Below are 24,931 nucleotides of genomic sequence, written 5' to 3'. Positions count from 1 at the left end.
CGCGCGGCTGAGACTCCACGTCAGCTTCCGAGGGTCTGCAGACGCTGCCGCCGCCGCCGCCGGCGGCTCCCCCGGGCTCCTTCTCCGTCGCCGCCCTGCTCGCCCAGGAGGAAACCGCCCGACACCCCAGGGACCCAGAAGGCCTGGGGGTCGCTCGGGCGGGGCAGGCGGAGCAGGAAGAACTCTCGGCGTCTGCGCGCGCTGGTGTCTGCGCCCGGAGCTCCTCGGGGACCGCGGGGCTGGGCCCCGGCGTCCGGAAGGAGACGACCCGCGTCACGGACCTCAGGTGCTGAGCGTCCTGCGCGCCGGGGCCGAGGGCGGTTTAGCGCCTCCGGGGCCCCGGGAATGAGGAGTCCTGTGAACGGACGCGAGGACCGCGGGACCCTGGCCATTCGGCGTGTCCGGGCCTGGCGACAGTTGCTCGGAAGACACGTCCCCGGCGCAAGGGCCCTTCGCCCCGGGGCTCCCGGCCGGCGGCCACGCTCGTGGGTCGCTGAGGCCAGGCCACGCGGCTTCTCCAGCCTCCGTCCTCGTCCCCCTGCCCCGCCCCCGCTCCGAGGCACACCTACCCCTGTGGCTTTCCTGTGCGTGTGTCCCCCCTGGCCAGGGAGGTCACGCGGTGCCACCCAGCATGGCCTCTGACCCTGGGCACAGCCCGCCTGTCTTTGGTGTGGGTCACAGCAGCGATACGTGCGTGCACACCCATCAGCACCCCCCCAAGACGCACCCCCCTTTCCTGACCCCTCTCTGCCCCCGTAGGAGCTGCCCCGCACGCATTGGCTCTTGCAAGGAATCGGCACCTTTTGCAACGCCGGTTCCTTTTGCATCGTCCCTCCACCTCGCCGCATGGAAGCAACAGAAACTGAGGAGGGTGCCGTGGCCTCGGCGCGGACGCCGGGCAGGGGGGCCATGGCGTGGGCTGCTTCCCTCCGAGGTGTCGGATCTGCGGCCGGAGCCAAGTCAGCGAGGGTTTGGGGCGGCCCCCGCCCCACGGCCGGGGCGAGGCCGGGCTTGGGAGGTCTGGGGAGGGAGCCCGGGGCTCGGGTTTCACGCGCCTGCTGGAACGTCTCTCACCCCAAGGCCACTTGGCTCCCTGAGAAGATATTACACCTTCCCTGGAAGCCAGACTCGGCCGTTCTGTGGACGCAGCCCCACCAGGCCCGCCCCCCCGCCCCCCAGGAATTTTTGTACGTGGACAATCGAACCCTCTTTGATCAGCTTTCTTGTGGTGCAGTTGAGGAATCAGCCAAGCCAGGAAGAGGATAAGGCCGCGGCCTCGCTTCCCGGGGAGCTCCCGGGAGCGGTGACCGCAGGCAGGACCGGGCCTGGGGCGAATCAACACCGGAAACCCACCGGCTGGCTTCTAGGCGAGGTCTGACAGGCGCACCTGTGAGCCGGCCGGTGCTGGCCGGAGCACAGCGAGGGACGGCCCGTAAGCAAGGCCTTAGACGCGGCGACCGGAAGAGGCGGCCGTGCGGCGGCTGGCGTCGTGGTCCTGAAGGGTTAGCCCCGCAGCCGCCTGGCAGGGCGGCGCCCAGACGGAGGCCTCAGAAGATGCAACAGTACCGGCTTACAGCTGAGTTTTCTTTTTTCTAAAGGACGCAAGAGGATGAGCTTACATTTTTCTTTTCTGCAAAGATCAACTGAAAAGTCAGTTGAGTTTTCAGCCAGAAGAGGAGCAACCGAGTCCAGACTATTTCTTTTTCCTAAAGTTGAAACAGGAACAACTTCTACCTGTTTCTGTTTTCCAAAAGGATACAGTAGTCACAGCCTCCCTGGGAGTATTTCCTTTTCAAAAAGATACAATAGGGACGACTTCCTCCTGGGTATTTTTTTTTGGAAAAGATAAAAACTCAACTTTACAGTGGAATGTTTTGTTTTTGAAAAGATACAATAGGAACAACTTAGTCCTGAATATTTGTTTTTCATGAAGATACAATAGTAACAACGTACAGGGGGATTTTTTTTTTTTTAAGATACAATAGAAACAACTTACAGTTGAATATTTCTGTTTTGAAAAGACACAATATGCAACAACTTACCATATTTTGCACTGTGGAATGCGCACTTTTTTGCCCAACTTTTTGAGCATAAAATCAGGATGTGCATTATACAGGGGTAATACGTGAAATACCTTGTATCTATTCTTGTGTTTTGTAATTAGTTGTTACATAACATTTTCTGTACCCTCGTATGTTCAAAAAAAAAATGCTGAAATTCCTTGGTGATACAAAAAAATAACAAAAACAAACACAAGTCTCTAAATATAAATCAGTCACGAACTGAATGGCAAAATGAAAATGAAAGATTTATTTTCTGTGAAAGCTGGGACGGAAACCGTGGGTGCCCATTATACACGGCAAAATACAGTCGACCCGAGGATTTCTTTCTCGAAAAGATACAATAGTAACCACTTACGGCCAGCGCTTGTTTTCCGTGAGAAGCGCTCATGATCTGTCGCTGCTTGTTTTGCCCGTGAGAGCCGTGAGGAAGTCACAGACGCCTCCGCTCTGCCCGATCAGACGGAGGCGCAGAGCGACCGATTCTTCACGCAGACCAGGATGGCCCGGCCGGCACGCAGGACGCTCCAGCGAAGGCCGTGCCAGCCTCCGGCCCCGCCCGTGCACGCCTTCCTCCTGGCGGGAGGCGTCCCCTTCCAAGCGAGGATTGAGGGCAGATACCATCGGCCGGATCGTGCCCAGCCTGCGCCGCTGCCGGGAGCTCTCCTTGCCCAGAAGACGAACCCGGTCCAACCAGGATGCCCAGAGAAGCCGGAGCAAAGCCCCCGGTGACCACAGAGCACAGGAAGTGAAGACTTGAGGCCAGGCGGGCGGGGGAGTCCACGCGGCCCTGCCCCTGAACCGCGGAGACGCACCCCGAAGTTAGCAGGGAGGCGATGGGAAATTCTGGACGGACATTCAGCAACTGTCTCTTCCTCCGGGAATCAGAGGAGAGCAAAAGCGTGGGAACAGCCCCGAAGCAGAGACTAAAAGGCTGTAATAGCGATGGCGACGTCTGGCGATAAGGGCGAGGAGGGAGAGACGGAGGAAGAGCCAATTCCGGTGCTTCCGTTGGATGTACGAATGTATTCGGTTTTCCTCCTTCGCTCAAAGATAAGTTATTTTTATTAGACCATAATAAAAGCCATGTAACCAAGTGTACCATGTTCACTGAGTGTACAACTCAGGGGCATGTAAGTACATGCCTGCAGCCGCCGCCTTTACGGAGCATTCTATCTGGACGGTGTGACGTCTGGAGCGGCAGCAGCCACTTTGTGACTGCGAGGCCAGGCAGGCCCGGCATGAAAGGAAGGCGTTCCCTGTGCCCACCACTCAGCGCTTCCTGTGGCTGAGTTACCTGAATGTCTCTGCCTGTACCCACCGTGCCAGGAATGTCTCCCAGGGCTCTGGCAGGAGGAGCAAGTGTCCCCGCCTCACATGCGTTTGATTCCTCCCAGCCCCCCTGTGCGTCTGTGACAAACCATCCCAGGTCAGCGCACAGTGTCCGTCTCAGAGGGTAGCAGCGACCGGGGAGGGGGGTCTCCCTTCCTCCAGGGGGGCATTTCTCATGACAGGGCCCACCCAGCACGTTGCGTCTCCACCCGCAGAGAGGACGTGGGTGGAGTGCCGTCCCAGCAGGCACCTGTGCATTTCATCAGAACCCTTTCGAGGCGTAAACTCCCAAACGGCAACTAAAGCGAGTGCACCGCCTGCATTTCTCTCTCTCAGCACAAGGCACCGGGAGGCGCTGTGAAAATCCCAAGTTATTGCCCTGCAGCCGAGGAAGAGACGCCGGCCTTTTGGGTGACGACATAGCCCATAGATCACCTTTTCAGCTGCAGCGCGGAGACTGTGCATGCCTTTTTTTTTTTTCCCTGGGCTGACACTTCTTTCCCCTCCCGTTTCTGCCGCACGGGTTCCCTGTGCCATCCTTCACCGCCGGCCCCGGCTGAGGCGGCACCTTGGAAACCCTTTCAAGCTCGGGAGCATCTGCGGAGGGGATGTTCCGATGGGGCCGGGTCCCCAGCAAGGCCTGGGCGGCCATCCCGGCGAGCGCTGAGCCCCCATGATCCCGCAACATGTGTTTATAATCAGGGCCGACGTGCGGCTGTCCCCGCAGCCCCCAGACCTGTCTGGCCGGGGGGGCCGCTGCTCCGAATGCTCTGGGAGGTCGTGTGCGCGGGAGCTGCAACCATGCTTTTCCTGCACAATTCTCGGCGGCCTCGTGCTTCATGGCGTTGGTTTGATGGGTGTTGGAAACTCAGAGCCGTGTGCGAGAATTCCTCTTGACAAAATGCAGACAGAAAACATCAAAGATGACGGTTGCTTTCGGAGTGGGCGCGAAAAAGAGAGACAGGTTTTCCGGGAGTTAAACATGTCGTTACTTATTTTTAAAGTCCGTTGATTCACACTGGTTTATTGATGTTTAGAGAGAGGGAGAGAGGGAGGGAGGGAGGGAGGGACAGACAGGAACAGACAGCGAGAGAAACGTCGATTTGTTGCTGTGCCCCGAAAACTAAGATACTGTGGATGGCCGAGAGGAACTGGAAAATAAACCTTCAGCAGTTGTCTCACGGACCAGAAAATTTTGAGGCAAGGACTGTGTGTTCAGAAGAGATACAAGAGGAGCCGCAGACCCCGAGGAGACGCCGCGTGGAGACAGAGGCAGAGAGGGAGGGAGGCGGCCCCCCGCCCGGGGACGCCGGGGGCCCCCGGAGCGGGGAGAGGCGGGACGGGACCCCCTGGTGCCTGCGGAGGGAGCGTGGCCCCGGGGCACGGGGACCTCAGACGCCGGGTCTCCAGGGCGGGGGAGGAGGGTCCATCTCTGTGGCTTTCAGCCCCTCCGTTGGTGGCCCTGTGTGACAGTCTCGCGGGGCTGCTTGTCCCTGAGCACCGCCCAGCCCCCGGGGCTCCGGCGTGGGCGATCCATCTTCATGGCCCTCACGGTCTGTGAAAAGACACGGTGCAGAGCGCGTCTGTGCCCTCCGTCGGCGGGCGCCCCCGGCCACGGCGCTGAGGGCGGATGGAAGGAGGAGACCCCTCCTTTGGGAGGACGTGAGCGTCGGCCGACGCGCCGAACGGCCAGCGGCCGGGCCCCCCGGGGAGACCTCGCGTGAAAATCCCGGAGGCGGGAAAGGGCTGGAGCCCCGGCGCTGGTGCCGGTGACGTGGCATTTGGGGGGCGCGTCTAGCAGGGACCGTGCGGGCCCGGGCGCCCGGGGAGAGGAGGCCGAGCCAACAGCATTGCTTCCTGCTCCGCAGGGCCTGGGGTCTGAGGGCATTTAGGGGTGCGTCCGAAACGGGCAGCAGCACAGAGCGGAGCCCGAGGGACGCCGCCGGCGGGTGGGCCGCGAGAGGGGCGTCCGGGGCGAGGAGCCCGGAGCCTCCTTCCTGGGGGGGGAGGCCTTGGGGAACTATGCTGGCGCAACGTTGGAAAATCCTCAATGCCTCTCACTTGTTCCCTGCAAGACATGTTTTTTGAAAACATGGCTATGCATGTGTTTTTAGAGAGAGAGGGAGGGAAGGAGAAAGAGAGACAGAGAAACATCCGCGTGCGTTTACTTCTCCCGCGGCTCCTCCTGGGGACCGGGCCCGCCGCCCAGGCCTGCGCCCCGACTGGGAACCGAACCGGCAGGGCATCCAGAGCTGACGTGTTCCCTTTAAAAGGACGCAAAGGCTGCCTCTCAGGTCCCAGGCAGCCAAGGAAGCCGCGGGCGAGCGTATGGAGACCCCCACAAAATCCGCGGTGCGGAGACGCGTGGGCTTTTGACACGTCCCTAAAAGACGCGAGGAGCCTGCACGGACGCGCCAGCGCGTCTGGTGCCACGAGCCCCGCGTCACTGACCTGAGACCGCCCAGCGTGCCGGCCTTGTGTTCGTTTCCTGGTGTTTCCCAGGCGGGCCGGAGCAGCACCTCAGCTGGGGGACCGCGGTGGCCTTGCCGTCCTGTGGGGGAGATGTTGTCAGGATCCGGAGCGCGGGGCCGGGAGGGGCGCGCGCGGCGGACCCTCCTGCGTGAACACGCCCGCGGCGACGTGACCGAACGCAGTGAGGACGGCTGAGGGCGCAGACAGAACGCCAACCGCCGCCGCCGCCGCCGCCGCCGCCGCCGCCGACTCTCATTTTTGCTCGATGAAGGGCCTCAGACGGGGCGGGGGGGGCGGGGGGTCCCTGCCGGGGTCTCTGTCCCGGGCGATGCCAAGAAATCTCGTGACCAAGGGGATGAAGACACCCAGGGAAAAACATCGGGCCTCAGGCAGCTCTGCCGGGGAGGGTCGCCGAACGCCTGGGAACGGCGTGGTCTGGCTGGATGACACGCAAACGCTGTGCAAGGCTTTTTGCAAAGGCCTCGCCTCTCCGGGTTGCCCTTCCCCCCGAGGCGGCCGCCGCCGGCCGGCCGGCCCACGCGCCGAGTGGGAAGTCGAACCAGCCCTCCCGCCCCGCCGCCAGGAAACGAGCCAACGCGAGAGTCAGCAGTTCTGCCCCCAAACGCTCTTTGCCCAAAATGCCCATGTCTGCAAGTGTTTATACGCAAGCCCTAAGTACGGGTTTGTGTTCTCCGGGCCTTGTGTGGTCCGCGGACCGCGTTCCCATAAACGCTTTCCCGCTGGGCGGCAGGCGGTCCGTTCCCTCTGCCAACGCCACAGGAAGTGTTATCCGTGTGAGGGAAGTGTTTCCCCTCCAGCCCGGGTCCCTCCCAGCCCTGCCCTGAAACACTGGCCCACGCGTGCCAGGAACTCAGTCCGTGTTTTCCTTCCTTCCTTTCTTTCTGAGAGGAGCGCGAATTATACCTTGAAAGGGCTCTGTCCTTCTGTCATTTCTTTTCAACGCAAACAGCCAGCATCTCGGCAGCTGCTGCCGCTTCACGCGAGACAAGGCTGCCCGCCCAATCAGGCACCCGCCGGGGGCTGGGAGCGCACCTGCCGCGAAGGTTCAGGTACGAGAGGCAGCCTGAGTGTGCGGTGCCCCAGGGACAGACATCAGGAGACAGACAACAGAGATGCACGGGAGGAAGCGTTCGGCCTCATTCTGATGTGCAGACCAACAGCAGGCAGGAGGGGTAAAGTGAGCAGGGCTTTGCAGGGTGAACAGGAGTTTGGGAGGCTCCCTTGAGGAGCAGAGTTTGCAAAGCGGGAGCTGCATTGGCGAGCCGCTGGCGGAGTGAGTGTGAGCATGTTTCATGGGCTCAGAGGCCGGGTCCTGGGCAAAAACGCACAGATTTTTGTTGAGTCAAAATCAAAAAGACGTGTTTTTGTTTGCCCTCACAGTGCGGCTGCCTCAGAAGCGCGGGCCACGCCGATGAGGGGCCTTGATTCCAGGCGTCCCCAGGATCCTGGAACGCGAGTCACGCCTGTCATCCCGTGGGCCCCGGAGTCTGCATCCACAGACACGTTGTATAGCCTCATACCTGAAGTTTCAACAGCCCTGAAGTTTCAACAGCTTGTCATAGTCTGATCACAAGGACCTTTACTGATTAACCTGAGACAGACAGAAAGAGGAATTGATGTGTCATCCACTCATCGACGCCTCCAGCTGTTAATTCCTTTATGTGCCCTGACTGGGACTCGAACCCACAACCTTGGTGCTTCAAGCTGACGCTCCAACCCACGGAGCCACCCGGCTGGGGCCATAGGTCTTGCGTTCGAGGACAAGGCTGCTGTGAACACGTTGCTCGTCGGCTCCTGCCGGGCAGATTGCAGCAGCAGCGGACACCTTTTGTGCACAGCGTCCATGGGCAAAACTTAAAAACGAAAAGAAAAGAAAAGACCTGGGAGTGTGGCCAAGTCTGGAGAACGTGGCAGCACGTTGTGTTCTGCGGAAGCGTCCGCGCGTGGGTCGTCGGGGAGCAGGGCATCGCGGCCGCGCGGCCAAGGCCACCCAGGGCCCCGCAGAGGACGGCCCGCCCGCCCTGGCGCCCGCGGAGCCCCCGCCAACGCGCTAGGTGGTTTCGCGAAGGGGAATTAAGTCATTTCCTCTCCTCCACGCCTCTCCCGCCAAGGAAACTATGGCTTCATGCTCAGGCGTTTTTCCAAGAGTTTTACATGCTTTACGGAGGGCTCGTAAATGTTTTATTTAATTGCCTTAAACGCGGAGAACGCTGTAAACGTGCGTTCGGAGAGAGTGCGCTGGAGGCGTGGGGCGGCGGACGAGGGTGAAGCCGAGGGCAGGGTCCCGCGCGTTGCCACCGAGGGGATGTGGCGGCCGAGGTCAGCGGCCGGCCGGAGGGCCCCGTCCGGCTGGCCCGGGGGGCGTGGCGGCCGGGCCTCGGTGACGGTGGGGGCAGGCGGTGCCTGTACGAGTCCCCCCCACATGACACATGTGGTTCTCCTATGCCTCCCGTGTCCGCTTCAGGTGACAGACTTTGTTTTCAGCAACTTCATTAAGACCGGGTGGACAAAGGGCGTCGTGTACCCGGGAGCCGCAAACGGCGATGGCACGATCTGTACGAGATGGTGTGTCGGGGTGAACATTCCTGGCCCCCGAAAGAGGACAATTATCCACGGACAAAGGAAACCCACGCCGGCGGAGATACAGAAAACAGAACCTTCCCCGACAGGAGCGGGGTTGGGGGGCGGGGTGGCAACGGAGGAGGGATTAAGAAATACAAATCGGCGGTTTTAACACCGGCCGCGGGGAAGGAAAGCACAGCCCAGGGAACAGTCCGTAATTCTGGAATAAGTCGCTGCAGGCCCAGGTGGGGACCGCCGTTACGGGGGGACCCGCTCGGTAGGTATATACACGTGCGGCCGCGACGCCATCCACCTGAAACTCATATAATATTTTTATTGACTTTATGGAGGTGACATGCGTGTGCCAAACTATTGAAACTAATATAATATTAAGTGTCAGCTGTAATTTGAAAATGAAAAGGAAAAGGAAAGGAAAGCCGTGGCCGGGCAGCTCCGCGGGGGAGAGCGTCGCCTGGAGGCACCGAGGTTGCGAGGTTCCTTAATCCTCACCTGCGGACAGGTGTGTTGATTTCAGAGGGAGGGAGAGAGCAAGAGAGAGAAACACAGGAAGGTTTTGTGTTCCCACAACGGGGAACCTCCGTTTGCCACGTGCTGCGTGTGTTTATATGTATGTGTGTATATTTCATCTATAAAATAAATATATATTTAACATATAACCCAATCTGCTATACGTGTGTACATCTCATCTACATGTTACCTTATATATCATTTTATCACACGTTTTCCTCTGAAGCTATCGTCCATATAGAGTAATCTCCTATGTGGATATAGGTGTAATTTAATTTTATGACGCATTCTTCCCTGGCTCGTGCGCCGCGGAAAATCCCATCACTGAACCTGGTCCAAGACAGGCTCCAGCCACGAAAGAGAAAGGCAGCTTCCAGCCTGAGACTCCGCTCCTGGACCTTCTTGAACGAGGTCCCTCGTCGGCCTGGAGTGTCCCCGGGGACGCGGTCGCCCTCGGATGTTCCCCGTTCGTGGGGGGGACCCAAGATGACAGAGGCGGAGTCCGGCGGGAAGCGCAGTCTTGTCCTTTTCTTTCCTCCCGCGACCGGCCTGTGAGGCAGCCATGGTGGGAACGGAACACGCGCTTTGAAGCGTTGGTTCCCTGTGTCTGCGAAAGAACAGAGTCTGGGACTGAGGATTCCGACTGATGTGCCAGGCCCTTGGAAGGGTGTCCCCCGCGCAGGGCCTCGCGGAGTGCGGAGAGCCAACGCGGGGCGCGGCGAAGGCCCCCGCCCCTGGCATGGGGTCCCCGCAGACAGGGCTCGCCTCGCGCCCGCCCGCCCTGCTGGAGGACGCTGGGGGCGCGCTCGAAGGGCGAGAGGCCCGTGCGTGCCGCTGTGGCCGGGAGGGAGCCAGACACGCCGAGGACGCTGGCGTTCACGTCAGCGGACGAGGTTACCGCCTCTCCTCGGCTTTGCGGACGCCGCTGGGGCTCTCCAGGGCTCTCCTGGGGGTCTTCCTCCCACCAGACCTGCCTGTGCCTCCTGAGAAGTGGGGTCTGCTTCTCGGGGTCTGTCTTGTGCACGTGCGCCGCGGCGCACGCCCCAGAGGGCAAAACGAAGCGAGGCAAGTCGTTCCGGACCCTGCCGCCAGCTTCCGCGTTCTGTGAGGTTGGGCCCAAGGCGGGGGCGCGGGCAGCTTGTTGCTGGCATCACGTCAATACACGGGGCCACGTGTCGGCTGGGACAGTGGGCGGCGGCACCCGGGTTTTGTTTACGGACGCGCATCCTGCGTTGGGGCCAAGCGCTTGGCGGCGGCGTCTCGGCTCGCTGGGACGGAGGCGCCGCGATGTCCGTCGGCCGCGTGGGTCAGCGACGCGGGGGCCGGCTTGGAGCGGGCGCGACACCCCTTCACGGCGCGCGTGTCTGTTTCCGCTGACGTCCTCCGCGTCACCACGGAGGAGGCTGGGGCTGACCTTGCGCACGCCCACCAGGGACCCCACGGGGGCAGCTGGGGTTGCGGAGGAGGCACAGGCCGCTGAGGGAGGGGACATGGGACAGGTGCTGTTTGCATCGACCCCTCTTGGTGTCCTGCACCCGTTCATGGGACACATGCCCACAGCACGGACCCCCAACAAAGCACACACAGGACTCAGCGAGATCAAACCCAGCAGGGCATGTTCGCCTGCTTTCCCGTGAGCCTCAGACCCGGAGCTCTCGGCGCAGGTCCTTGAGGGAACAAGCCAGCACAGACGTAAACGTGCCACGTAGACGGCGGCCGCCACGTCCACGGCAGCCGCGAAGCAGCCGCGAAGCAGCGTGCGGGGCGATGTGCGGCCTGTCTGAGGTCGCCGCTCTGGACAAGAGCATGGGGCGTTGTCAAATAATCCAAACGAGAGTTACCGCGGGATCTGGCAATCGCGAGTCTCAGTCGATACCCCCAAAGAATTGAAGGAGGGGTCTCGTCCCGATACCCCTGTGCCTTGCAGGCCTAGTGGCAGCCGCCAAGAGGCGGAAGCAACACAAGCGTCCATCGGTGGATGCACGGGTGAAGAAGATGTGGGCCCTCCGTGCGGCGGAATATTACGCAGCCAGGAAAAGGGACGGAGCTCCGGCCTCTGCTACAACATGGACGGACTTTGAGGACATGGGGTCGCGGGACCTAAGCCACGCACGAAAAGGCAAAGACTGTACGATTCCACTCCCAGGAGGGACCGAAAGGAATTCGACTCGTGAAAACAGGACGTAGATCGTAGCAGGCAGGGGCTGTGGGGGAGGGGAGTGGGGACGGAGTGTCTAGCAGGGGCAGAGCTTCCGTGGGGGACGGTGAGAAAGTTCTGGAGGTGACGGCGAAGACGGGGCACCCCAACGTGCGTGGGTTTAAAGCCACTAGAGGAAACACGTGAGAGGCGCTACGGCGGCCAACATTCGGCCGCACAGTGTGAAGCCAGAATTTGCAAAACTGGACCTGTCCGATGACACGCAAACATGTTGCCGAGGCAGAGCCCTTGGCCCCGTGGCGGCCGGCCTTGGCCCGCGCCCCCGGCGTGGTCTCCTGTCCTGTCGTGTCCGGAGGCCCCTTGTCATGCCGCCCCTCCCCCCAGGTCCTCATTTCGCGTCCCCTGGGAGTGCTCCGAGGACGGTTCACAAGGAGCCGGCGGCCAGCCCTCCGCGGCGTGGCTGCTCCTTTCCCCAAGCGCAGCCACCGTTGGGGAACCTCCTTCGCAGCGCTTGTACGCGCGACGTTGGGTTCTGCGAGGCGCCCACCGCGTCCCTGGCCCGGCCCCCACGGGCTGTCTTCCTGCCGCAGAAACTCGTCCTTGGGGCCCGTGTATTTTTTTAATGTGAGTTCTGCTCCATATTCAAAAACGGCTCCTGCTCAGGGTTGTTTCCCGTCGCATTTGGATTTCGCCTCAAGGCATCGTGGGAGGCCCCAGGCTGCTCCTGGGGCGCACGCCAGCCCCCCAGCCCCGCGGGTCACGGGGGCGGGGTCAGGAGCCGCGGCTGCCAAGCCGCCCATGGATGTGCGGACCCATCCGCCACCCGGGGCTGGGATGCGGCAGGGGGCTCCTCCGCGTCCCCGGAGGAACTCCGCAGGGGCGCACAGAACACCCCAGTGGGCCTAAGGGGGCGTGTGGACCCATATTTGTCTCTGGGGAGCCGCCGAAGGCCGCAGGAGAAGCCTCCCGCAGGGCGCGGACCCTTCCGTCCGGGATCTGCAGACGGGGATTTGTAGGGTGCGCGCCCGCAGCCCCCCGGCCCCTGCAGTGAGGATGTGCCGACGCCATGGCTGGTGTCTGGAGAGCTGCCTCCGTGGGCTTGTCACTCCCGGGTCTGGGGCTCCTCCTGCCGAGACCCCCCGCATGGGCAGCCCCAGAGCCGGGGCTCGCAGGCACTGGACGCTGAAGGCCGGCGACCTTAGGGCCCCGTTTGCCCCGGGTCCCAGGGTCCGTGTGACCCGCTCGCGGCCGTCCCGGCGCAGGTTCCCCGGAGTCTCTCCTACAGAAGGCAGCGCACCTGTGGTCGGTGCCGCCCTCCAAGGCGTCCGTCCCTGCCACGGCCTGACCCCGCGCGGGACGCCATTCTTCACCCCGGCGAGTGTGATGGACTGACGCCAGTGACTTCCTGCCAGTGCGTCGAATGGGCCAGTCTCAGGCCTCGTGGCTCTGGGGCCCCGCGGTTCCGGGGTCGACAAGCCTTTCTTCGTCCGGAGGCCTCCTGTGGGCCAAGCCCTGTTCTACGCTCCCGCGCAGACGCACGAGAGAACCAAGGGCGTCTGCCAGGCCGGCGTGAGAGTTGTCCTCCCAGACATAACAGAGGAGATTCTGCAGGGAATGTGGGCACGGATCGCCGAGCGTGGGTCCGGCACCGTTCCTCCCTCCAGGAGCTGGCCGGCCGGCCGGCCGTCCTCGCCGAGCGGACGCTGTCGCCAGGGGGACGGACACGGACGTCGAGGCTGTCTCTGCCGTGACAAAGCGGAGACATGAAGGGAGGAGGGGGCAGGCCAAGAGCGTGCGGCTGGGAAGTGGGTGGCCGTGGCCTATGGGGACCTCACGACCGGCCTTTCTGTCAAGGCTTCTGACAAGGCGGTGACATCAGGCGGTGGGGCCTTCGGCAGGGATCCGAGAAGGTCGTGAGGGTGGGGTCCCCGGAGGGGATAGTGTCCTGATTTAAAAAAAAACAAAAAACAAAACAGAAGAAGACACGCCAGGACCGTCCCGTAGGAGGGAGACACAGCGCCTACGTGGCCACCTACGAGCCGGGAAGAGAGACCCCAAGAGACCGTGGCTGTGTTTGATCTTGACCTTGCAGCGTCCACAGCTGTGACAGCGAACTGTGTGCTGTTCGGTCCCCAGACGGGGGCGCTCAGCGACCTCAGCCCCAGCTCAGGAAGACGCTCCGTCGGCAGCAGAAAAAGCAGCCAGCGTCCCACTACGCCCCTGGCGTGAAGCTGAGGTCCAGCCAGCGCCACCCCCGCGTCCGCAGCCCCGCCTGGGGGCGTCTGGAGAACAAAGGGCAGGAAGGCTCCTGCGTCGGGGAGTCAGAGCGGCTGGGGTGTCTCGCGGGGCAGCGTCGGGCTGCGCATCGCCCAGGAGCCCGTTTGCGGATGCTCCGTCAGCGGCGCGTGAGGGTGAAAAATCCACCTCACGCCCGGATCACGCGGCATCGCTGCCAGGACATGGCACCGTGGACACCTGCCAGGGGAACGCAGTGCACGGCGTGTCCCGCATGCGCAGGCGGTGAGCTCCCGCCCCTTTGGGATTCTGCGACGGGAGGGCGCTTACCCTCGGGGGGGCGGGGCGGGGGCGGGCGGCGAGGGGGCCCGCGTCCCTCACGGGCTCCATGCAGACGGCGTCTCCCCTCCAGGCCGGGCTAACAAGGCAGGAAGCCTCGCGTGACAAGGCCATGCTCCCCGACAGGAGGCCACGGATTTGCTGTCTCGCGAAAGCCGAGACAAGACAAATTGACCTTCGTCTTCAAATATTCCCAGTCGGTGCTCACACGGCATTTGCCACCAGGAGCAATTTTTCTTTTTTTTTTAAAGATGCCCAGGCAACGCGACATAAGCATTTCCATCGGAAACCACAAACCCGGTTCCTCATTACCGGCCTCCCTGTCATGTCAGCTGCGCAGGAGGCAGAAGGGGTCTCGGGCGGGGGGACGGGGGGCCGTCACCCCGTGGCGGGGAGCGTCGCCCCCGCCGTAAAGTCGCATGCCGGCCCCCGCGGGGGAATGGGGTCCGCGGGGCCCAGGCCCCACAGCTCGGGGAGCCGGGCGGAGCGGCCCCCGCGTGCAGGCTCGCGCGGGCGGCGCGGAGAGGCATCCTGACATCATTTTGCTCCCCGCGCGCCGACGCGGGGGGCGTGCGGCTTCCTCGCAGCCGCGCCGTGCACACATGCCAGCTTGTCATCCTCATCAGGCGCGAGCACGCCAAGGCGAGGGCGGTGTGCTGAATGCTACCCCTCCGTCAATTAAAAGACAGGGAGCCTGACATGTGCTGGGTACAGAATGATCAAAGCCGAAAATGCCCATACAGCTTCTGACATAAAAACAGTGTGTTTGGCGGCAGACTGACACAGTGTAACAGGTCAGATAATTATGAGGAAATCTATGATATATCTGTTGCGATTGCTTATCTTGTTCCCATTATCACAGCCATCAAAGGCAGCAGCGAGGTCCCGTCTGCCGGATCCCCGAGCCGGTGACACCCGCGCGATGCTGATACAGATGGCTTCTCCCGAGCGACTGAATTAATTTGACATTAAATAGGTGCTACGCTTACCGGCTTGTTTAAATATATATTTTTTAATTGCACTGGGAATAGCGGGGAAGCGTGCGGGGGTCTCGTTAGCGCTGCGGCCCCCCTTCCGACGGCCAGGCGCCCGCGTGCCTGCGTGCGCACAACGGCACACGCGCGGGAGGCTGTTTTATGTTGTGCATAGTAATGGCACACAGACACACACGCGCGTGCAGGCCTGCTGTCTGACGCTTTGCATGGCAATTACGCGGTGGAAACACATCGCGTTCCCCTCCCCCCACCCCAGCACCCAGCGCGGAGCATGTGTGCTAATTATGACAGCGAAGGCCACCCCGCGCCCGGGGTCCTGATGGGTTTATTAAGCGCAAGCAGGGTGCCTGTGATGGCTGAGTGTGTGCGGCTCAAGGTGCGGCTCAAGGTGCGGGTGCCCGGAAAGCCGCGGGAGCAGCGGCCGAGGCTGCGCGTGTCCCGCCAGGCTCTGCCGCTAATGGCTTCCGCAGCTTTTCCGGCCCGCACGCCGGCGTCTCTCTGCGAAGGGCGCGCTCGTGACAGCTCTGCGCAGGGAGCCCTCAGAGAAGGCAATGCGGGGCGTCTCGATGATTACGGTAATTGCAGGCACCGAGGCGCGTCGGCACGGCCCTCCCGCACGGGCAGGACCGGGCGTCGCCATCGTAGAGGCCCAACGGGGCGCCTGCCGACGGAGGGATTCACCGTTGCCAGGCGGGTGGGCAGGGGGTCTGCAGGGCAGGACCTGAGAGTCCCTTTCTGTACGTGAGCGCGTCCGGGATTCACGCTGAACGCGGGCACATCTCTGCCTCAGCAGAAGGTGCGGATCAAGGGCAGAGATGTTTACAGATCCGCGTTGCCGAACGGTCCCGAGCCTGCTATTTTTCTTCCCTGCTTTCCGCCCACCCCCCTCCGCCCCGGGCCTTTCTGCCCACGAAATCTTTTGCCCACGCAAAAACGCTCCGTGCACGTCTCCTTGCTGGGCGAAGCGAGCATCGCATCCTATTCATATTTCCGTTTTAATGGCTTCCCATCACCTCAGTGGCAGGGGGAGACGCTTCCCTCAACCCCCTTCATCAGGAAGCCGCTGGCCGGGCCCGGCAGATATCACGTCCCCGGCGTGTGTCAATGGCTGGACAGGCGGCCCGGCCTTATTTGTCACTCTGTGCCAAGCAGAATGGCCCGCGTAGGCCGCCTCTGAAATTCGTGGCGGACTCTGTGATACAAATGGAAACAGGACACAGAGCTCCCGATTTTCAGAGACGGAGACCGCTGCGTCCCTTCCGTTTTGTTGCGTTCCACTGTGTTGCGTTTTAGGGAGCGCGGCCAAACTTTCCGGCGTGGCGGCGTAACCTCTGGAGGGCACGTCTGACGTGCATTCGCCGCATTGGCAAGCTCGTTGGCGCACACGGGCCGGAGGCAACCGCGCGCGCTCCGTGACCATTTCTCGGCAACGCCTTCCAAGGGTGAGAGTGTCCGCCTTCGGTAGCTTGTTCCAACGGCCATGCTTTCTTTTCAATCCCATTTCTTTTCTTTTAGTTTCTGGGCTGAGGAGAATTTCAGGGCTGTGAGCTTTACGTAGCTGTGCACAGCCGTCTCGAGCATGGACATTGCTCACCTGTGGGGGGAGAAAATTCCCTGGCGTGCAAGCACTGCCCCCTGCCATTCACGATTTTGTGCAAATTGTTCGTGAAGGGTCAGATAGCAAATATTTCAGGCTTTCTGGGCCATACCGTTTCTGAGGCAAGAACAAAACTCTGCCAGGACTGCACAAAAGCCAGCACAGATGAGGCGTAAGTGCATGAACATGCCTGTGTCCCAATAAAACTTTATTTACAGAACAACCCAAGGGCCGGGTTCAGCCCAAAGACCAGGTGGCAGGTTGTTGATGTTAATGACTCCATAACGGAATCATTCATGGTGTTGCCTATTTCAGGGGCATTCGGTTGTTTCCAATTTCACCCCACATTTGTTTTGGGAGGCACCCAGAGGGGCCAACATAGGGCATCTGGTCCCTGTTGGCTCATGCCCTTTGCCAATGTGAAGAAGCCCCGTCGTAAAAACGCAAATGCCGTCTAAACCCGGAAATGTTCCTCGGCACCGTCTCGACGCAGCACGCCAGCACGGCTTTGTCCACGGGTGGGCGCGAAAGGCAAGACTCAACCTACGTGACTTTTTTTTAGTGCAATCAGAAGAAAGGAAAACATTCCCTTATTTGCTGCCTTGACTTGCGATGAATCTTGAAGTCCTCCCACGGACGTCTCCTAATACATGTGCCTTCTAAGAGGAGAGTCTTGTGTGAACCACGAGCCACGGTTGACACGCATGCCTGTATCGAGTCCCGTCAGGGAGAGGTCCGAGGGGCCGGCAGGGTCCGAGGGGTTGGGTGCTGGCGACCACCTGCCATGGCAGCCGGTGGCCGTGCCTGCCCGCGGCCTGCGCCGCTCAGCCACCTCCGGCGGCACCCGAGGGCGCCACGTGCGGGCCTCCTGCCCACGCTGCTGGTCGGAGCCGCTGCACAAGCTCCCGGTGAGCCCTCACGTGGCTGGGAGCGCTGGACCTGTTTTACCTGGAGAAGGCGCCCCGCCGCCCACTCGGCCACGGGCTCCGGGCTGCAGCGTCCAGCCTGGGGACTGGCAGGCCTCCGGGGCAGGCACTTCCCTGCGGAGGGGCCCCTGGGTCCCCGCAGGGGATACTGTTTCCCACCTCGGTGCTGGCGCGTGAGCTGCGGGGGCGGGCCGCTTTTTCGGGCTGCTGGTTCAGAGGGGAGTTGGGTGCCCGGAAGGAGGAGGGCGGGTGTGCACCCCGGAGGGCTTGAACCCAAAGGGACCCCAGAGGGACACCCATGGGTGCGTGGCCTCGGAAGGAGGGAGAGGCCCCCGCGGAAAGCCGGCAAGGAGGTGGGGCCTCAGCCCTTCAACCACAGGAAATGGACCCCCCCCAAACAGCGGAGCATGCCTGGGGGCAGTCTCTCCCCTGGTCTGCAGGCCACGGCCACAGCCAAGGCCACAGGCCGCCCCGGACTCCCGGCCCGCCTGACCTGAGCCACCTGAGCCCTGAGCCACCTGCCCGCTGGACACAGACAGGGAAAGACAGCATCTACAGGGAGCCCGGGGTGGCGCCTCCTCACAGCGACACTCCCGGGAAAGAGCCTCAGCTCCAGCACGGAAACCCATAAAACGAAACGTGCCGCGCCGTTAACCGCATTAACCGGTTAATTGCAGGGGCCACGATGGGCAGGCCATAAACATCACAATACCGCATCTCTCCCTCTAGGAACCAAATTACTTGCTTCTTCCCATAAACTACATATATATGGATGATGCCCATGAAATGGTTTTTCTGTTTTTATGTAATGAAGAGTCGTAGAAATTGCAGGGGGACACTTCCACGCCTCAGGACTGGCTTAAAATTAAGTGAACGCTATGCATTACAACGGGTTTTTGCTAAATTATAAGGGTTTAATTGCACATGCGAAGTAGCAATAACTTCCGTGCTGCGCTGTGGTTTCTCCAATACCTTTGTGGCCGCATGGGCTTGGTGGGAGGAAAGAAGAATTAAACGGTGGCTGGTCTCGTTTTCATCCATGTGACCCTGGCACGTGCGGAAATTGCGCTGTGACTGTTTCTTGATCAGTGAAGCCGCCAGCGGAAGGCAGGTGTGACAGGCAAAGACGGCAGGGACTGCACCCGCCCGCCTGCCTGAAATATGCAGAGCGTGGCAACGCGTGCAAGGCTCCCGTGCAGGCAGTTTTTACGATCTGACTTCACGACACTGTCTCAGGTACATCGTCCTCTCGGTGGCTCAGGTGGGCATCTGTCCTCACAGGGATGCATCTAGACGTCCAACCACTTTTCTCTGTCTACCTCTGTCCTCTGATCTAAGACATACCGTGGGTCCGCAGTTTAGCATCTCTGAGCTCGCTCTGGTGCATCGTGACAGGTGCGTCACCGTTTAATTGGCAGCAGTTGCTGTTTTCTCTGGGCTCGGGGCGCGGCAGTCGGGGTCATAAATTCACAGCGGGGCTTCGATCCATGGGGTTTTAGAGTCAACGGAATGCGTCATCTGCCTGTTGAGATAGGAAAGGCCTCTTGCAGAATTAATGTGTGTGTTTTATTCAACAAGAATAGGTGTTCACTTCAACAAGCAGCGTAATTGCAAATGCTAGACCTGGAGTGAGGTTGGATTTAGCAGGCAGGAGAGTTTTCATTGCCTGCAGGAGACGGGTGTGCGCCAGGAAGCTGGGATTTAACTGGAGCAGACAGACAGGCAAATCCAGGAGAACCGTGTTTTTTCGCATTCTGTCCTTTATTTGGGCATGAGACTGCAGCGTAGAAATTCTCGCCTCGTCTGCTGAGGGGTAAATGGGGGAAGACGTGAGCCGGGCAGGTTATTCGGGAGCGGGGTGACCCACATGGTCTCCCCGTGGGTCCAGGGGCCTGGCCAGCACTTGGGTGGTTCTTTCTGTTCAGAGAGAAGCAGAGGCCAGATCCGGAACCTTCTTGGACCTGGCCGGCTTCCCCTCAGCTTCCGTGAGTCTAACGTCTCACGTTTGAGAATACCCGCGCTGTGTACATTATCTCTCAACAAAAATGCTTTCACCGGGAGTCCGGGGGCAAGGACATCCTCTCTCCCTCCTGTTCTCTGCCGTCAATGCATCCGGTGCTTTTGGGAAAGGAGAAACCCCAGGCAGCTGCTGCGAGTCTTGGGAAAGCGGAAATGTGGGTGTGGAGGGCTCGGAGCTGCAGCTGGCTGTGCGTGAAGCTGCTGGCCTGTCCCCTGCTCTGTCTGCGTCCCAAGCCCCGTCTCTGTGGAAGGGGAACACCCGGCCAGCCTGCAGGGGCGGCCAGCAGTCACCGGCTCAGGTGACAGCGTAGGGGATCGTCTTTGCTCAGGGCACGCGGTGCGCGTGTCGGCGGACTTACGGCTCAGCGCTCCGTGGCCGTGAAGAAACACCCACATCCGCCTATCACTCGTGGGTCAGCCCTCACAGCCTTCTGCCCACCACAGGCGTCGGCGCCCGTGTGCCGGGGAGAGGCACACTCAGGTGACGGATATCAGTGTCGAGATCCCGGCAGAGACACAGGCTACAGAAATAGACCTGGGTAGACACCGATGATCTATAGAGATTCTATACACAGAGAGGATACACAGAGATGCTGGCGAGAGAGAGGACATAGAGACACATACGTATAGGTACAGTAGAGATATAAATACACATACAGAAATGCGCATTAAAGATGAGAGCTCTAGATGTAGCGTAGATTCGATGAGTGCCTGGTATCGAGTCACAGACACCGACGTGTAGCCAACACCGACGCATACGCAGGAACAAGGATGGGTCAGGTGTGGGGCTCTGTGGGCACCAAGAGGGTGCGGTTACACAGATCCTGCCGCTGCGGAGACGCAAGGGGCGACCGGGCGGACATACCGGGATGCGGACACACAGGAGACTCAGACGCGCGTGCAGACAGAGGACTGGTTTGTGCGTGCGATGCCAGGTCCCCGGAGAGTCATGAGAACACAGGCAACTGGACACGGGACGGACCGGACCCAAGGCCCCGGCCGAGGAGGGGGCTGCCGGCCAGGGACCCCGTGGGAGACGCTCGGCAGCCTCAGTGACCCGGGGCTGGGAACGAAACCCACAGGAGGTTCAGAGCTCGCGGGACCGCAGGCCGGGGCCCCTGAGATGCCCTCCACGCCGGCCGTCGGAAGGCGGAGTGGCTCCCGCTTCCAGCGTGGGAACCCGGAAGGGCCCGGGGGGACCGCGGTCACAAGCTCCTACACACCGAGTGGCTTGAATAAGTTCACTCTCCCTCTGTCCTGGAGACCAGGCGTCTGAAGTCCTCATGTCCCTGGGCCGCGCTCCCTCCCCAGGCTCCAGGGCGGGCCCTTCCCGCCTCTCCCAGCTCTGGGGGCCCCCCAGGCATCCCTGGGCGGGTGGCCGCGTGCCTCCCTCTCTGCCTCCGCCTCCACGGGGCGTGTCCTCCGGGTCTGCGTCTCCTCCTCGGTCGACACTGTCCTTCCACATACGGCCCCCCCGACCCAGGACACCTCCTCAGATCCTTCACTCATCCCACCTGCAAAGACCTTGTTTCCAAATACACTCCTGTTCTGGGGTTCTGGGGTTTAGGACTTCTATGCGAGAATATTGGGGAGACACAGCTCGGCTCGGGACAGATCCTTGGCAGGGGCCGCAGGACGGAAGGTCGATGAAGACCTTTGAAGCAGCTGGTCTCAGAGTGGGAAACCGGCAGCCTTCTCGCATCCTTGTCCCCCCGGCCGGGGGCCCTGGAACCCCCATCAGACCTAAGACTCCCTGGGACTCCTTCCTGCCCTGCCGAGCTGACACCCGATAAGAAGGGACCCCAGTTGGCAGTTGGATCTGTTCTGCTTTTGCTCCAGGTTCCAGAACAACCGCGTGAGGCCACACGGCTGGCCCGCATCTGTGAGCCTGGGCAGGGAGCGCCCGCGGAGGGTTTCAGAGAACTCTCCCGCTCGACCGTGCGGAGCACCACACGGGCGCCTCCTGCCGGTGTCTCCCCACACGAAGGCGTTGGTAACGTCGGCTCCTCCCGCGGCTCGGAACACACAGCCTGGAACCTGGTGAATAAACGAATCATCGGCCTCGGTAGCCCCGAGTCTGAGAAGGTTGCCACAGAGAACAAACGTGACCCGCTTCCTGCCGGCCGTTTGCAGACGGCGCCCCCCCAAGAAGCCCCCAGACGACATGTCATTTTATTGAGTCTGCGGTCACGTCGACTTCCAGGGAACCCACGCCTGGCCCGCGCGAGGGTCCCAGGCGGGGGCTCCCAGAACTGTTTGCGTCTTGCAGCCCCGAGAGGTGCCGTGCGCGCGGCTTTCTCTCCTGCACGCTGTGCTCTTTCTGTCGGGCTCAAGGGCCGATGCGTTGAGGCCGGGACCCACACCCTCTGTAGACTGGGGTCCCCGGCCGAGCCGGAGCCGTGTGCCTGACCGGGAAGGACACGTGGGAAGCATTTTCCCGCGTTAGAGTCACTGGGACCCCACGGGTAAGCGGTATCGTTCTGTTTTTACAAACGAGGCCGCCCAGGGCTGGGGCAGCGGCCGGAGGCTTGTGAGGGTCCCCTCGCAGGCCGCCGGGAGGGCGGGGTGAGATGGGGTCATTCAGGGGCCGCTGGGGGGCGGAGGCTTCAGGACGGCAGGTGCGAAGGCCCCTGGGCCCCCGGGCTTCCTGGGGAAACCCCGCATGGCCAGCACGTTTTGTGCGCAGCGAGGAGCAAATGAAGGGCCAAGCGAGGAGCAAATGAAGGGCCAGGCCGTGGGCCGCGGACAGGCCCCAGAGGGGACGTGGGGCTGCGGCAGGTGGACGCGCCCCCGCGGGGCGCCCCAGCAGCGAGCCGAACAAAAGGGGAGCCCGGGGACCGCCGAGAGCCTTCTGGGGGATCCAGGCTGCGCGCCCCGCGCGCGCGGGTGTGTGCGCCTGCGACGACCAGCCATTCTCTCCTCCATAAAAAGCGCGTCTTCGCGAGAGAGGGGAGATTAGAAAACTTCAATTAAGCCTTTAAAAGGACCATCTGCCAACCGGTGACTGGGGTTTCGTGTAAACAAAATGCCTGGGCTGGTGACAAACAAATGATCTTCTCTATTGTATTGTGTTACAAATTAAAATTAGATTACGCCACCTACAAGCTACCTTGGCTGCACGGGCGACGGCGGAGGCGGGGGGGCTGGGGTGGGGGCGGGGCGGGGGGGGGGGGAGGCCGCCGGGCCGGGCGGGGCACGCGGCCCGCCGGCCTGACGAGGCCTCATTACCACGGCCGGCGCTTGCTTACCGCGCCGCCATAATGAAAGCCTGCGGGTACGTATTAATTATCCCTTTGAATAGTGATGAAATTTTAAAAAGATGTGCTTTAGGCTTCCATCAGCAGCAGATGAAACAAAAGCCCCGCACAGCTTGCGTGGCGCACACACATGTGTTTTTACATCTGTTCGGGGTATTTCAATGGGAGACTCAAGCACCGGCGGCGGGGGGCGGGCCGGGGGGCGTTGGGACCAGAGGGAGGGCGAGGGGCCGCCAGGGAGTCAAGTTGGGTGATCGCAGATAAGCCCCCGTCGGCTGCGCCGGGGGGAGCGGGGCCGGGGGACCCCCCTCCCCCGGGGAAAAGGCTTGGGGGCTTTATGCTGTCTCCTGAGTCCCTCCGATTCCCAGGCAACATGCACGCGGGCAAGACGTCAGGGCGCAGCGCGAGCGCCCCACCTGTTTCCTCCAAGCCCCGCCTCGCGGCCCTCTCTGCGGCCTCCCCCCCCCCCGCCCCCCCTTCCGTGGATGGTTTTGGGTGGGACTCTCTCAATTTGCACAGGCTTGGGAATCGACCCGCAATCGCAAGGCAATCAAGGCGGCGCCGAAAAAGAAGGGCGGCGCGCCTGGGGCGGGTGGGGTGTTGCAGCCCGTGGAGGGCACGTCCTCCGCAAGTCGGGCCCCGCGGGTCCAAGTCAGAGCGATCCCCGCAGACGGCGCCGCGACGAGAGAACCTGAGGCCCGGCCGGGAGGCGCCGCTGGCGGGAGCGTCGTCCGGGTCCCACGAGGCTGCGGGTTCGATTCCCGGGCAGGGGGGCAGGCCTGGGTTGCAGGCGCGCCCCCGGCCGCGGCGCCTACGAGAGGCAGCAGACCGGTCGCTGTTTCTCTCTGGCAGCGATGGGTCTGTGTCCCGCCCCTCGGTAAAATCAATAAACACATCCCGGGAGGAGGAATTTTAAAAAACATGAGAGAACGTGAGCATTGCTTGGAAAGGTCCTCCCGGCGTTGCCTGCACCCTGGATGGTTGCAGATCCCCGTTTCTTTCGAATCCCCTCTTTAAAGCGGGGCGCCACCACACACCCACCCCGTGGGCCTTCCCATGATGGTCTGGAAATAAAGACGGAGCCCGAAGCCGTTCCCCACGCGACGGCACCCGCACGGGACGGGCGTGAGAAACGCCACGTCCTTATCATCCGGGGGCACGATGCCAACATGACCCCCAAAGAGGAAGCATTCCGTGCCGTTTGCTAAAATAAATAAATAAATAATCGAGGTGCCGGCTGTGCTTTGCAATCGGAAATGAAAGAGTTCCTCCCTCCTCAGGGTACCCGTGAAGTCAAATAGGATACACAGGGTCCCACAGGCTGCAGTGGGTGGGGTGGCAGCAACGTTGTTGAGGTGGGCAAAGCAGCTGTGTCTGTGAGGAGTCACCGAGCCTGCAAGCCTCAGGTGACCTCGGGTCCACGGCTCCGCCTCCTGCTGCCATTCAGGGGGGCGTTGTCTCACGCTGCGTGAAACCCCACCGGCATGGCCGATGGGACGGTGAAGGCAGAGGCGGGAGGGACGTGGCCCCCCGCCCAGGGACGCCGGGGGCCCCCGGAGCTGGGAGAGGCGGGAAGGCCCCTCCCTGGAGCCTGGGGGGGGAGCGCGGCCCCGGGGCACCTGGGCCTCCGACGCCGGGTCTCCAGGACGGACACAGGAGGAACCATTGCTGCTGCCCTCAGACACGCAGCTGTGGTTATTGCTACTGTGGCCCCAGGCGGTGTGGTCCCCAAAACGTGCAGCCCCGGGAATGCTGTGTCCACGCACACACCCAGGCCGCGTGGCCTCCCGCCGTGGCCCCCGACAGGTGTGTGGACGGCCTCCCACGCGGACCCTGTCTGCCTACAGCCGCGCGGCCGCGGGAGGAGCGGAGGCTCCGACCCGGGGCCACGACCTGCCGCCCACCTGGAATCGCAGACGGAGCGCGGCCTGGGGAATCCGGGGGGCGTGCGCCCCCATCGAAACGTGCGGCGGGAGAGCGCGCTGGGCCTTCAAACCTGGGGCGCACGTTGGCGGCGGGAGGAGGCGGGCTGGTCCTCACGCGCCACTTTGGGGAGCCGGGGCTTTGGGACGGGGGAGGGTCTATGATTCACGTAGAGATGTCGGAAACACACCCCCAAGCTCGGGCTGCGTGGCTCGCGGGGCAGGAGTGTGGTCCCGTGTGCACCTCCGTGTCGCGGGTTCGATTCCCGGTCTGGGCATCTTCAGGACGCAGCCGACTGATGGGTCTCCCTCGCCTCGACGTTCTTACCTGAGGATCTCTTTCATGGTTTTAGACTCATGAAACAGATCCTCAGGTGAGGATGTATTAAACAATAAAAGACATGCCCAAGTGATCCGGTTTCTTCTGTAAGTCGCGTGGGTTCCAATCGGCGCATTTTCCCCTGCACGGCCCAGAAGACAGAGCAAGAAACAGACCCGGACAGGACAC

Source organism: Pteronotus mesoamericanus, unplaced genomic scaffold (assembly GCF_021234165.1).
Source record: "Pteronotus mesoamericanus isolate MK-2021 breed Mesoamerican mustached bat unplaced genomic scaffold, CSHL_Meso_final contig_80, whole genome shotgun sequence".
Lineage (NCBI taxonomy): Eukaryota > Metazoa > Chordata > Mammalia > Chiroptera > Mormoopidae > Pteronotus > Pteronotus mesoamericanus.
Note: the sequence above shows the minus strand (reverse complement) of the source record.